Raw genomic sequence first — 11,185 nt, forward strand, 5'->3', positions numbered from 1 at the left:
GGTGGAACTGAATTCTCTTAGCTTTTGCTTGTCTTTAGAGCTTTTGATTTCTCCATCGAATTTGAATGAGATCCTTGCCAGGCAGAGTAATCTTGGTTGTAACTTCCTCCCTTGCATCACTTTAAGTATATCATGCCACTCCCTCTGGCTTGTAGAGTTTCTGCTGAGAAATCAGCTGTTAACCTTATGGGAGTTCCCTTGTATGTTGTCATTTTTCCCTTGTTGCTTTTAATAATTTTTCTTTGTCTTTAATTTTTGCCAATTTGATTATTATGTGTCTCGGCTTCTTTCTCCTTGGGTTTATACTGCCTGGGACTTTCTGTGCTTCCTGGACTTGGGTGGCTATTTCCTTTCCCATGTTAGGGAAGTTTTCCACTACAATCTCTTCAAATAATTTCTCGGGTCCTTTCTCTCTCTCCTCCTTCAGGAACCCTGTATTGTGAATGTTGGTGCATTTAATGTTGTCCCAGCGGTCTCTTAGGCTGTCTTCATTTGTTTTCATTGTTTTTTTCTTTATCCTGTTCTGTGGCAGTGAATTCTACCATTCTGGCTTCCAGGTCACTTCTCCGTTCTCCTGCCTCACTTATCTGCTATTGATTCCTTCTAGTGCATTTTTCATTTCAGTTATTGTACTGTTCATCTCTGTTTGCTCTTTAATTCTTGTAGGTCTTTGTTAAATATCTCTTTCATCTTCTCAATTTTTGCCTCCATTCTTTTTTTGAGGTCCTGGATCATCTTCACTATCATTATTCTAAATTCTTTTCCTGGAAAATTGCCTATCTCCACTTCATTTAGTTGCTTTTCTGGTGTCTTATCTTTTCTTTCATCTGTTCCATAGTCCTCTGCCTTTTCATTTTTTCTATCTTTCTGTGAATGTGGTTTTCATCCACAGGCTGCAGGATTATAGTTCTTTTTGCTTCTGCTGTCTGCTCTCTGGTTGATGAGTCTATGTAAGAGGCTTGTGGAAGCTTCCTGATGGGACGGACTGGTGGTGGGTAGAGCTGGGTGTTACTCTGGTGGGCAGAGTTCAGTAAAACTTTAATTTGCTTGTCTGCTGATGGGTGGAGCTGGGTTCCCTCCCTGATGGTTGTTTGGTTGTTCTGAGGCAACCCAGCACTGGAGCCTACAGGCTCTTTGCTGGGGCTAATGTTGGATTCCAGAAGGCTCACCCCAAGGAGTACTTCCCAGAACTTCTGATGCCAGTGTCTCTGTCCCTGTGGTGAGCCACAGCCAGCCCCCACCTCTGCAGGAGACCCTCCAACACTAGCAAGTAGGTCTGGTTCAGGCTCCTATGGGGTCACTACTCCTTCCCTCTGGGTCCTGATGCACACACTACTTTGTGTGTGTCCTCCAAGAGTAGAGTTTCTGTTTTCCCCAGTCCTGTCAAAATCCTGCAATCAAATACCGCTAGACTTCAAAGTCTGATTCTCTAGGAATTCCTCCTCCCGTTGCTGGACCCCCAGGTTGGGAAATCTGATGTGGGGCTCAGAACCTTGAGTGAACCTTCGGTGAACTTCTGTGGTATAGTTGTTCTACAGTTTGTGAGTCGCCCACCCTGTGGTTATGGGATTTGATTTTATTGATTGTGCCCCTCCTACTATCTCATTGTGGTTCCTCCTTTGTCTTTGGATGTAAGGTATCTTTTTTGGTGAGTTCCAGTGTTTTCCTGTCGATGATTGTTCAGCAGTTAGTTGTGATTCTGGTGCTCTCACAAGAGGGAGTGAGTGCACATTCTTTCTCATTTAAATATTATTTTAAAGCATATAGTAATGAATAGACACTCATTTTATACAGTATGGCTGAGTCATAACTAAAAAACAAACCTATGGCCTTGCTCTTACAGTTTTAAATGCCAGTATATTCAGACATCATTTATTTTGCCACAATAGCAACCCACTCTAAGCATATTATCCGGAGAGAAAAACTGTCTCATAGTACTTCAGGGGATCTATAATGCTTCACAACACAGTTTGAAACATTCCAGAAATATAAAGAAAATGTTTAAAAGAGTTATCTCTTGCTTTCAAGAAAAGCAGTATTTATTTTAGTTAGGTGAAAAACTCCTAGTTTATAGACAAGTTTTGTTATGAAAATTTTATTTATAGGTCTGCTAGTTGGGATTCTAAATATGTTTTCTCAAAGGTGTACCACAATGTTATGTCTAGTAGTTGTTTCCCACAAAATTCCATTTAGCCCATATTGCATCTGAGCTAAATTACTGATAGAGCCCAGCTGAACCCTGGATCTAATATAAAACTTACCAAAAGATGAATGAGGGAGAAAAGAGAAATTGAGTATCTTAACTGTTGAAATAAAAAAAGTGTTTTTCTTCAGTTTCTTCCTGTATAATTTCTTCTGCCCCTAATCTCCACCTACTCCTATCCTCTGCCCCAGGCACCTATGTCATACCTTTGTGTCATTTTAGCCTTCTAGAATAGATCATGATGTTTCAGAATTAGCACGTTAAGCAGAAATATGAAAGTTAATCCAAATAGCTTTCCACATTTCCTCTGATCTTAGATTTCATGGAGATAAAAATATATTAAAATAATTCACATTAACATATTTATGACCAATAAATGTAACATATGTCAACAGGAGACTTTGTAGACAGTTCTAAAAAGAGAAATAGAGGCTCTGTTAGAGATAAATTTGTGTTAATAGCCTAACATTCATGGAACATTTTTGGGAGACTGTACTTTCCCTCAGTTCTACTAATTCATTAGAGTTTTTAATAGCTTTATTGCTTTATCTACATATTAATCTACAGATTCTCTAAAAGCTATATTCATTTCACAATTATAAAGTTATTTAGGGAATTGCATTTGTAACCTATATCTATCATAAGTTAATAATCTAGAATTAAAGCATTGTTTTGATGAACACAACAAAAATTGTAATTAGAGATTTATGAGTTCACATAAATTTCAATATTTAATTCATTTGTATGATTTATTTTGTATTCCTATTGTCATAGATAATTTAAAAATGGTAAAGTGTCATTATTTTTTTAAGATTTCACCTTGTAAACATAAGAAATGCTCTAATTAAAATCATTCATGAACTTGATAGAAAAATATAGATTTGAATTTAAAAGTTGAACCATGTAAAAGATCTAATTATGTCTACAAATTCATGTCATATTTAAAATTTTTAAAAAGTACCTCAAATTTATGATAAGTACTAAAGTTCTATGTAATATATATAGTGTGATATAATAGTGATGACATGCATTGAAACTTTCTGCTGTACAATAAGCCAAAACATGAGTATGTACCCAGTACAGGCTCCAGAAGAGAGAATAAAAGACAAAATCTGAGAAAATATATTAATACTTATATAAGTGACTAGAGGTTAGCATTCAGAATTAGTAAGGGCTATAAATAAAGGACAATATGAAAAAATATAAAGAAGATCTATGAATCAATATGGAAAAATCAAATACCATAAAGAACACTAGATAATTACTACCTAAGTTTTCACAAGATCTTGGGAACTTCCTTAGACTTTGAACCTTAAAAATGAAATCACTTTGACTATTACTTTAGTCTATTTCCATTTGCCTTTTTACCCAAACGTGATTTCCCAGGTAGCTTCCTAATCTACCAGGACTGGGTGTTGTTCTCTGACTAATGCACTCATATAAACAGAAAATGTCATGGATATAAGATCAAAGAAGCAGGAGTAGGCGGGGAGAGCTCTCAGACACTGAGGCAGGACTGCCATTTGTAAAAGAACAGGAGGGAAGAGGATTGAGTAGGAAGACTCTCAGACTGAAGCACAATACTAAGAAAGTTTTTGGCTAGACCTACGGGAAATCTGCTAGTGAAAGCCCCCTGATACAGGAACCCCATATCCCACAGAGATGGACCTGCAGTCATCATCCAGGAGTAATCCAGGAAAGTGTGGCCTTGGAGTGATCATGATATGATGCTGAGTCCAAAGGGGGTGGCAGTGGGAGCTGTCAGCAAACTGTGCTCCCTAGCGTGGGAAATCTGAAGAGTACTTTTTCAAGGATGTCACAACCCATATTATGAATTAATAATTATCAATAAGCTTTAATGTGTACCTGTAGTAACCACCTGAGCTGTTTTATTCAGCTGACCATTAATATATAATTATTTTATATTTTTCATGAAGGGAAAGATACATTCATTACATTACTGATTGATTTTTTTAATGATTAAAATAAATAAATATAATAAGTTACAAGTAATACAGTAATTCCAAATAAAATGTAAAGTTTCTGATAAATTGGAAAGTTAAACATAATCCAGTTAAAATTCAAGGAAGTGATATTCTAGAGGATAGCACAGGAACTTGCTGTAGGATACGTAATGATTTGTCAGAATTTTAAATGCGATTTGTCAGAATTTTAGCAAAATCAGGACCATGGAAAAATTTAAAATAGTATTTAAGGATTATGCAAATATATTTCAATAGGTAACAATAAAGATCATAAAATTTTTTTTTAAATCACAAATTATTAAAATATGAAGCAGTACGTCAGGCCTGCTTTCTCCAAGTCAAACTATAAAATTTAAGATCCTTGTTCTGGGCTTCCCTGGTGGCGCAGTGATTGGGAGTCTGCCTGCCAATGCAGAGGACACGGGTTCGTGCCCCGGTCCGGAAGGATCCCACATGCCGTGGAGCAGCTGGGCCCATGAGCTGTGGCCACTGAGCCTGCGAGTCCGGAGCCTATGCTCCGCAACGGGAGAGGCCACAACAGTGAGAGGCACATGTACCGCAAAAAAAAAAAAAAAAAAGATTCTTGTTCAGTGAAACTTAACATGCAAATTATGTTTTAGTTCCACAAGTTTTAGAGTGGGAAACAGGGTTAGCTGTTTCATTAGGTATTTCAGGTTTGTGAATCCTCTTCTTCAATCTATTTTTCCCAAGTAAGTTATGTTTCAGCACCAGGAGTCTTTTGAAAACCACCAAAATCTTCTGGAAACAGATCTGGCAATGACTGAATAAATAAACAAAATAGAAAGTAACAAAAATAAACGTTACCATAGAAATATAGGCCAAGACACATCTTTACTTCATCCAGTGTCCTTGCCTGAAAACATAGTAAACATTCCGTCAAGTACCTAAAGTCTCTGTCCCTTTAATGATATGTTTTTCCATAAACAGTGGCATCCCAATGAAGACTCAGGCCATAATTTAGCCAATTATCACAGGTTTGGTTCCTGGGAAGCAAATTCTGAAATAAAGATTAACACTCAGGAGGTTTACTAGGGCATGCTCTTCTTATCAACATATATGAAAGGGTGGGGAAATAAGAATGATTAGGCAAGAGAGAAGTTGGACTTCAATGAATTCTCAACAAAGGCCGTAGCCACAGTCTCAGGGAAAACTGAGTCTACAGGGCACTTCAGAGTTAGGCAAAGGGGTCTGCCTTATTATTCACACTGTGCTAATCGTTCACTGGATCTGAACCTCCTCAGGAAGGACTCATATCCTTGTGCAAAGCCACTCACTTCAGCCAAAACCAACCTCAAAGAAGGCTGACAGCTGAAGGCTGTCTGCCAGCAGCATTTCCAAGCAGCTAAAAGAATAAGTCCTTCCATCCTGAAAAAGTATTAGGATAGTATGTCACAGTCTCCAGTGTACTTGTAAAGGAAATGATGAACTGGAGACTAAGAAGAAATACATCCTCACATAAGTATAGTCAACTGATCTTTGACAAGGGACAAAGACAACACATGGAGAAAAGATAGCTTCTTCAACAAATGCTGCTAGGGAGCTGAGGAAGATGGCTGAAGAGTAAGACGTGGAGATCACCTTTCTCCCCACAGATACATCAGAAATACATCTACACGTGGAACTGCTCCTACAGAACACCCACTGAATGCTGGCAGAAGACCTCAGACTTCCCAAAAGGAAGAAACTCCCCACATACCTGGGTAGGGTAAAAGAAAAAAGAAAAAACAGAGACAAAAGAATAGGGACGGGACCTGCACCAGTGGGAGGGAGCTGTGAAGGAGGAAAGGTTTCCACACACTGGGAAGCCCCTTCGTGGGTGGGTGGAGACTACGGGTGGCAGAGGGGGGAAGCTTCGGAGCCGCGGAGGAGAGCGCAGCAACACGGGTGCGAGGGCAAAGTAGAGAGATCCCCCCACAGAGGACCAGTGCCAACTGGCACTCACAAGCCCGAGAGGCTTGTCTGCTCACCCGCCGGGGTGGGCTGGGACTGGGAGCTGAGGCTCAGACTTTAGTCGGATGCCGGAAGAGGACTGGGGTTGGTGGCGTGAACACAGCCTGAAGGGGGCTAGTGCGCCACAGCTAGCCGGGAGGGAGTCCGGAGAAAACTCTGGACCTGCCGAAGAGGCAAGAGACTTTTTCTTCCCTCTTTGTTTTCTGGTGCGCGAGGAGAGAGGATTAAGAGCACAGCTTAAAGGAGCTCCAGCGATGGGCGCGAGCCGCGGCTAACAGCATGGACCCCAGAGACGGGCATGAGAGGCTAAGGCTGCTGCTGCTGCCACCAAGAAGCCCGTGTGCGATCACAGGTCACTGTCGACACCTCCACTCCCGGGAGCCTGTGCAGCCCGCCATTGCCAGGGTCCCGGGATCCAGGGACAACTTCCCCAGGAGAACGCACGGTGCGCCACAGGCTGGTGCAACGTCCTGCTGGCCTCTGCTGCCGCAGGCTTGCCCCACATCCGTACCCCTCCCTCCCCCCAGCCTGAGTGACCCAGAGCCCCCGAATCAGCGGCTCCTTTAACACTGTCCTGTCTGAACAAAGAACAAATGCCCTCAGGTGACTTATAAGCAGAGGTGGGTCCAAATACAAAGCTGAACCTGAGGAGTTGCTCGAACAAAGGAAAGAAAGGGAAATCTCTCCCAGCAGTGTCAGGAGAAGCAGATTAAAACTCCACAATCAACTTCATGTACCCTGCATCTGTGGAATACCTGAATAGACAACGAATCATCGCAAATTGAGGAGGTGGACTTTGGGAGCAACATATATTATTTTTTCACCTTTTCCTCTTTATGTGAGTGTGTATGTGTATGCTTCTGTGAGAGATTTTGTCTGTATCCCTTTGCTTTCACCATTTGTCCTAGTGTTCTGTCCGTCCATTTTTTTTACTTTTAAAAATATTTTTGCTTAATTTTTATTTTTTATTTTAATAACTTTATATTATTTTACCTTTCATTTTATTTTATCCCGTTTCCCCCTTTTTCTTCCTTCCTTCCTTCCTTCCCTCCTTCCTTCCTTCCTTCCTTCCTTCCTTCCTTCCTTTCTATTTTTTCTCCCTTTTAATCTGAGCCATGTTGATGAAAGGTTCTTGGTGCTCCAGCCAGGAGTCAGTGCTGTGTCTCTGAGGTGGGAGAGCCAACTTCAGGACACTGGTCCACAAGAGACCTCCCTGCTCCATGTAATATCAAATGGTGAAAATCGCCCAGAGATCTCCATCTCAACACCAAGACCCAGATTCACTAAATGACCAGCAAGCTACAGTGCTGGATGCCCTAGGTCAAACAACTAGCAAGACAGGAACACAACCCCACCCATTAGCAGAGAGGCTGCCTAAAATCATAGTAAGGTCACAGACATCCCAAAACACACCAACAGACATGGACCTGCCCATCAGAAAGACAAGATCCAGCCTCATCCACCAGAACACAGGCACTAGTATCTGCCACCAGGAAGCCTACACAACCCACTGAACCAACCTTAGCCACTGGGGACAGTCACCAAAAACAATGGGAACTACAAACCTGCAGCCAGCAAAGAGGAGACCACAAGCACAGTAAGATAAGCAAAATGAGAAGACAAAAAGACACAGAGCAGATGAAGGAACAAGGTAAAAACCCACCAGACCTAACAAATGAAGAGGAAATAGGCAGTCTACCTGAAAAAGAATTCAGAATAATGATAGTAAAGATTATCCAAAACCTTGGAAATAGAATAGCAAAAATGCAAGAAACATTTAACAAGGATCTAGAAGAACTAAAGGGGAAACAAGCAATGATGAACAACACAGTAAATGAAATTAAAAATACTCTAGAAGGGATCAATAGCACAATAACTGAGGCAGAAGGCAAGAAGGGAGTGGCAGGACATATTTAAAGAGATGAAGGAGAAAAACCTACAACCAAGATTACTCTACCCAGCAAGGATCTCATTCAGATTTGATGGAGAAATTAAAACCTTTACAGACAAGCAAAGCTGAGAGAGTTCAGCACCACCAAACCATCATTCAACAAATGCTAAAGGAACTTCTCTGGGCAAGAAACACAAGAGAAGGAAAAGACCTACAATAACAAACCCAAAACAATTAAGAAAATGGGAGGAGGAACATACATATTGACAATTACCTTAAATGTAAATGGATTAAATGCTCCCACCATAAGACACAGACTGGCTGAATGGATACAAAAACAAGACCCATATATATGCTGTCGACAAGAGATCCACTTCAGACCTAGGGACACATACAGACTGAAAGGGAGGGAATGGAAAAAGATATTCCATGCAAATGGAAATCAAAAGAAAGCTGGAGTAGCAATTCTCATATCAGACAAAGTAGACCTTAAAATAAAGACTAATACAAGAGACAAAGGACACTACATAATGATTAAGGGATCGATCCAAGAAGAAGATATAACAATTGTAAATATTTATGCACCCAACATAGGAGCACCACAACACATAAGGCAAATACTAACAGCCATAAAAGGGGAAACCGACAGTAACACTATCATAGTATGGGACGTTAACACCCCACTTTCACCAATGGACAGATCATCCAAAATGAAAATAAATAAGGGAACACAAGCTTTAAATGATACATTAAAGAAGATGGACTTAATTGATATTTATAGGATATTCCAACCAAAAACAACAGAATACACATTTTTCTCAAGGGTTCATGGCACATCCTCCAGGATAGATCATATCTTGGGTCACACATCAAGCCTTGGTAAATTTAAGAAAATTGAAATCGTACCAAGTATGTTTTCCGACCACAACGCTATGAGACTAGATATCAATTACAGTAAAAGATCTGTAAAAATTACAATAACATGGAGGCTAAACAATACACTACTTAATAACAAAGTGATCACTGAAGAAATCAAAGAGGAAATAAAAAAATACCTAGAAACGGACTTCCCTGGTGGCGCAGTGGTTGAGAGTCCGCCTGCTGGTGCAGGGGACACGGGTTCGTGTCCTGGTCCGGGAAGATCCCACATACCGCGGAGCGGCTGGCCGGTGCGCCATGGCCGCTGAGCCTGCACGTCCCGAGCCTGTGCTCCACAACGGGAGAGGCCACGACAGTGAGAGGTCCGCATACCGCAAAAAAAAAAAAACAAAAACAAAAAACCTAGAAACAAATGACAAGGGAGACACGATGACCCAAAACCGATGGTATGCAGCTAAAGCAGTTCTAAGAGGGACGTTTACAGTAATTCAATCCTACCTTACGAAACAGGAAGCATCTCAAGTAAACAACCTAATCTTGCACCTAAAGCAATTAGAGAAAGAAGAACAAAAAAACCCCAAAGTTAGCCGAAAGAAAGAAATCATAAAGATCAGATCAGAAATAAATGAAAAACAAATGAAGGAAATGATAGCAAAGATCAATAAAACTAAAAACTGCTTCTTTGAGAAGATAAACAAAGTTATAAACCATTAGATTCATCAAGAAAAAAAAGGGAGAAGACTCAAATCAATAGAATTAAAAATGTAAAAGGAGAAGTAACAACTGACACTGCAGAAATACAAAGGATCATGAGAGATTACTACAAGCAACTCTATGCCAATAAAATGGGCAACCTGGAAAAAATGGACAAATTCTTAGAAATGCACAACCTGCCGTGACTGAACCAGGAAGAAATAGAAAATATGAACAGACCAATCACAAGCATTGAAATTGAAACTGTGATTAAAAATCTTACAACAAACAAAAGCCCAAGACCAGATGGCTTCACAGGCGAATTCTATCAAACATTTAGAGAAGAGCTAACACCTATCCTTCTCAAACTCTTACAAAATATAGCAGAGGGAGGAACACTCCCTAACTCATTCTACGAGGCCACCATCACCCTGATACCAAAACCAGACAAAGATGTCAAAAAGAAAGAACACTACAGGCCAATATCACTGACGAACATTGATGCAAAAATCCTCAATAAAATAGTAGCAAACAGAATCCAACAGCATATTAAAAAGATCATACACCATAATCAACTGGGGTTTATTCCAGGAATGCAAGGATTCTTCAATATACACAAATCAATCAATGTGATACACCATATTAAAGAAGTGAAGTGAAGGAGAAAAACTATATGATCATCTCAATAGATGCAGAGAAAGCTTTTGACAAAATTCAACACCCATTTATGATAAAAACCAAACCGAAAGTAGGTGTAGAGGGAACTTTCCTCAATATAATAAAGGCCGTATATGACAAGCCCACAGCCAACATCATCCTCAATGGCGAAAAACTGAAAGCATTTCCACTAAGGTCAGGAACAAGACAAGGTTGCCCACTCTCACCACTCTTATTCAACATAGTTTTGGAAGTTTTAGCCACAGCAATCAGAGAAGAAAAGGAAATAAAAGGAATCCAAATCGGAAAAGAAGAAGTAAAGCTGTCACTGTTTGCAGATGACATGATACTATACATAGAGAATCCTAAAGATGCTACCAGAAAACTACTAGAGCTAATCAATGAATTTGGTAAAGTAGCAGGATACAAAATTAATGCACAGAAATCTCTGGCATTCCTATATACTAACGATGAAAAATCTGAAAGTGAAATCAAGAAAACACTCCCATTTACCATTGCAACAAAAAGAATAAAATATCTAGGAATAAACCTACCTAAGGAGACAAAAGACCTGTATGCAGAAAATTATAAGACACTGATGAAAGAAATTAAAGATGACACAAATAGATGGAGAGAATATACCATGTCTTGGATTGGAAGAATCAACATTGTGAAAATGACTCTACTACCCAAAGCAATCTATAGATTCAATGCAATCCCTATCAAACTACCACTGGCATTTTTCACAGAAGTAGAATAAAAAACTTCACAATTTGTATGGAAACACGAAAGACTCCGAATAGCCAAAGCAATATTGAGAATGATAAATGGAGCTGGAGGAATCAGGCTTCCTGACTTCAGACTATATTACAAAGCTACAGTAATCAAGACAGTATGGTACTGGCA

The sequence above is a fragment of the Lipotes vexillifer genome, unplaced genomic scaffold, assembly GCF_000442215.2.
Source record: "Lipotes vexillifer unplaced genomic scaffold, Lipotes_vexillifer_v1.1 scaffold40, whole genome shotgun sequence".
Classification (NCBI taxonomy): domain Eukaryota; kingdom Metazoa; phylum Chordata; class Mammalia; order Artiodactyla; family Lipotidae; genus Lipotes; species Lipotes vexillifer.